This window comes from Hibiscus syriacus, unplaced genomic scaffold (genome assembly GCF_006381635.1).
Source record: "Hibiscus syriacus cultivar Baekdansim isolate YM2019G1 unplaced genomic scaffold, ASM638163v2 tig00111409_pilon, whole genome shotgun sequence".
NCBI classification, from domain to species: domain Eukaryota; kingdom Viridiplantae; phylum Streptophyta; class Magnoliopsida; order Malvales; family Malvaceae; genus Hibiscus; species Hibiscus syriacus.
Genome location: NW_024063086.1, coordinates 3,003,623 through 3,007,845, shown reverse-complemented (window position 1 = coordinate 3,007,845; position 4,223 = coordinate 3,003,623). Strand labels below are relative to the sequence as shown.

At 33.8% G+C, this 4,223-nt stretch overlaps 1 pseudogene; it reads left to right on the top strand.

Annotated features, from left to right (window-relative positions):
• Window positions 1-862: 862 nt before the first annotated feature.
• On the top strand, window positions 863-3,885 carry LOC120162874 (annotated as a pseudogene).
• Window positions 3,886-4,223: the final 338 nt, after the last annotated feature.

The following is a 4,223-nucleotide window of genomic DNA, read 5'->3' as shown; positions in this document are numbered from 1 at the left end:
AATTCTGGTCGATGTCGTTGTGATGTATATGAATCTATATGTGTCTATATCTTGTGCTATATTTGTTATGTGTTAGTTGTTTGATTGGTTAAACATTGATTTGAATAAAGCATGTATGTTCTGTGTTATTATTGTATTAATTACAATTCTAATAAGTATGTTATGTGACATATATTACTTATCAGTTTCGGATTTATGCTATGCATTCCAAATTTGAAATTTATGTAAATGTTTTTACATTTGGATTGGATTAGAATGTGAATATGTTTATCTATTTTTAATCAAATAAAGTATTTAGTCTCATGGATAGGCAGGGGTGGGGGCGGTTGCCTCCTAAAAATTTAAAATCATATATTTTAGATTTTTTCTATGCATTTTCTATTGAAAATCTTTTTTTTCTTCTAAAATTTTATAAAGTCATCACCTCTTAAAATTTTAAAAGTTCACTCCTTAACATAAAATGTTACATCCGTCTCTATTTCGTCTAATTACTAGAGTGCTCTTTAACTCCTAGGGACCCAAGTTTAATTTTCCATTGATGCATATTATCTACAATTTATTTTTCTTCATCTATTTAAATGGTGATATATGTTATTATCTGATTAGATAAAAAATATTTAATTTAAATAAATTAAAATTAATAACAAAATTTGAAGGTTAATTTATAAATTAAATTAAAATTAATATTAAATTAATAAAATGTATACATATTGATAATCAAATATATAATTATATTAATTTTGTTAAATGTTATATCAACACCTCAATTAAATATTAACTGCATATAATTAATAAAAAAAACTAAACATCTAAAGCAGCTAGGGTTTTCACTATTTCACTTTCTCCCCCTCTCTGATCGGCTGCTTCAACCAAACCTTGGGTTTTGCAAGAAGATTTTAAAACGACAATGACGACTGTTGTTCCCACCTCCGAAGAAGATCCCGTGCTTCCCGTGGTCCGATTCACGGCCGGACTCTCTGGCCGATGCCGGTCCTGAAGTGAGCTCAGTTTTATCTTCCCAAATCCATAATTTGTATACGGAATGTTCAGTTTTGTGTAAATTATGGAGAAAGAGGTTGCGGAGCCGCAAGTGACGAGGCTTTGTATGGAAGCGCAAGAGTGTATTGTGATGGGAATATGGTTGGACTTGGCTTCTTTAATGCTTACTTCTGCTGACATAGTCTTTTCCAAGGTCTCCGATAAAGGTATTATTTGAATAGTTTGGGAAATTTATGAATTGAGATAATTATACTTTTCTCAGGTCATTCCTCGCTTCGATGGAGTTTTTGAAACCTTAATCTAAGTTAGAATTAGTTCATTGGAAGTGGATTATTATGAACTGCTTTATCGTGTTTGCTAACAACGTTGTTTGCATGTAAAAGCAAAGGATGTTTCGAAGAATTCACAAATTAATGATTGAACTTTTTCGGAGGATGGTATGGTTTTAGTTTTTCGTTGGAAAAATATTTTGGAATTGGATTTACGGTTTGAGTAATTCTTTCTCTTTTAATCAATTAGGATTTTTCTATTTTTTTTAGTTTTTGGGTTATGTTTTAGTATGTGAAAAGAGAGTAGGAAAAAAAACTGTCGAAAACGGAGTCTTATTACATTGTCATGTGTAGTTCCAAAATTATAAATCCTATTAAATTTATGATCTTGTAACAGTTGGTATTTCTGTAATTTATTTTCTTGACAAAATTGTTGAGGCTTCATTCTTCAAGTCAGCATTTAGTCCTTGTGAAGAAATTATGTGTAACTAGTGTATACTGCATACAAGAAAAGTGTACTCTAGAATTCCCATGTTTTATTTTTTTAGAATTTTTCCACTTGAGTTGCAGCGGCAAATTGAAATGAAATGAGCTGATACCATTAATAATATGTGAGGATATCCATGACTTGTATGATTTCTACAATGCTGCGATAGATGATTCATAAATTTGCATTGAAGTTTGAGTTTGGAAAATAATTGATTTATTTTATCACATTTCTTCAGATCTTGAGTGCATCTTCACTGTCATCTGCAATCTAGTCTCGAAGCTCGAAAATCCAAATGAAGAACTTGAGGTGGCAAAACACATATCAACCAAAATAGCTCAACAACCAACTGATAAGCCTGCAATGCGTTTAAAGATGTAATGTCCAATGATGGTCCATAATTCTAGCTTGTCAAATTTTAAATGTCTCTCTCTCTCTCTGTCTCACGTTTCTTATTTTTTTGTTCTTTCCAGCTTGTTTAATCTGTATAATTTGTTGGAGGGCCCAGATAGCCGGTTCTTTGTGTACATGCAAACCTTAAATTTGGCATTAAATGGGAAAGTCACTGATCATATTGTACCATCTTTCAAAAAGATAGACAGTTTCTTGAAGGAGTGGAAACCTCTTTCTTGCAATTGCAAATGCACTGAAAGAAAACAAAAGTATATAACATCCCAGAAACATATATTTAGATGCTCTTACCTATATGTGATTGGAAGTTTTATTATATTGGTTGCAATCTTACATATACTTCAAATCCAGCTCAGGAAAGGATTCTTTCAAATTCTTGACCAAGTATTTAGCAACTTTCTCCGGTGAGGACTCATATGTAATGAGTGAAGCCAAGGAGGAAGCTGTGCGTGCTATCATAGAATTTGTGAAGGCTCCAGACACGTTTCAGGTATCATAGAAGATGTGTGAATGTGCATGCATTTTCATTCTAAACTTATTTAATTCTAGTAATTTCTTTGCTTCTTCAACCCCCCACCTTCCCCCCACCCCCACCCATTCTGGCTTTTTCACTTTTTTAGCCACCCCATAGAGCTTTGGTTTTATTGTTCCTAATTTGCAGCTGTGCACCTGTAATGGTGTTTATTGCCCATAGTTGAATTTTTGTTCCTTTTTCTTTTTGCAGTGCGATCTTTTAGATGTGCCTGCTGTTGGGCAATTGGAAAAGGATGCTAAATATGCTTTGGTCTATCAGCTTCTGAAGATATTTTTGACTCAGCGGTTGGATGCCTACCTGGAATTTCAGGCTGCAAATTCTACCTTACTGAAAAGTTATGGTAATGCCTTGTCTTTTGTTTAATTTCAATACTATCACTCTCCAATCTCCAATCTCCAATCTCCAATCTCCAAGGTCCAGGTCTTGTTCATGAAGACTGTATAACAAAGACGAGGCTGATGTCATTGGTCGATCTTGGCTGTAATGAATCTGGACAAATTCCATATGCCCTCATCAAGGATACTCTTAAGGTGAAGTTGCTTTGCTTCCTGTTTGTCACATTTTCTGCATAATATAGGTTTTTTCCCCATTGATGTATTTCTCTTTGCAGATCAATGAGGATGAGGTGGAATGGTGGGTTGTTAAGGCAATAACTGCTACGTTAATAGTGTAAAATGGATCAAATGAATCAGGTTGTGATTGTGAGGTAAGCTATTAGCCTCCCCCTCTCTCTCATGATGTATGCGCAATTCAAGTTTATATGATTTCATTGCTTTGTCCATCAGATAAATATGTAGGATTCCTTTTTTAATTGAAAAAAAAATCCAACTGTTTGTTAAACATACAGCCGCCATAACGAGCGCCTTTTTGGACAGCAACAATGGCATTCTCTTCGATCAAAACTAGCATTGTGGAGGGTAAGGAATATCACCCAGTTGATACTTTAGTTAATTCAATCTTAACTTTCTTTTCTTTACTTGGTGTGCTTCGGATCGGTAGCAGGAAAAGGCTTCTTTCGTTAGTTATCAATCGATTATCATTTGAAATGTCGACTTTCTGTTGGTCTTTGCTTTGAGTAGGGTAATGTCGCAAGCCTTGTCAGCACCATTCAAGCAAACAAGGTTGTTGACAAAGGCTCACAGGCAATGCAAGGGATGTCGATTCGGTAGAGCTGTTCTTTTATCTGTTCTTTTATCGGCTATTTTTACTAAGATGGACACAATGAAATACAGCCAGCAATGATGGATAGTGTTACCAGTTGGAGTTGTTAGTAGTATCAAGTATAAGAGATCGCTTGATTCGTGCGAGAATATGATATTTTAAATATTAATGAAACAGTCGAGCATCATGTATGCCATGTGCCACTTTAATCGAAAATGTGGAAACAGTAGACAAATATGAGAGGTTGATGGAAGATAACCCGTTTGAAATAATATTTAGTATGCATACATGTATGATATAAAAGTGTATAACATATTTAGTGATAATTGATATATATATATATATATATGAAAATAAAAAT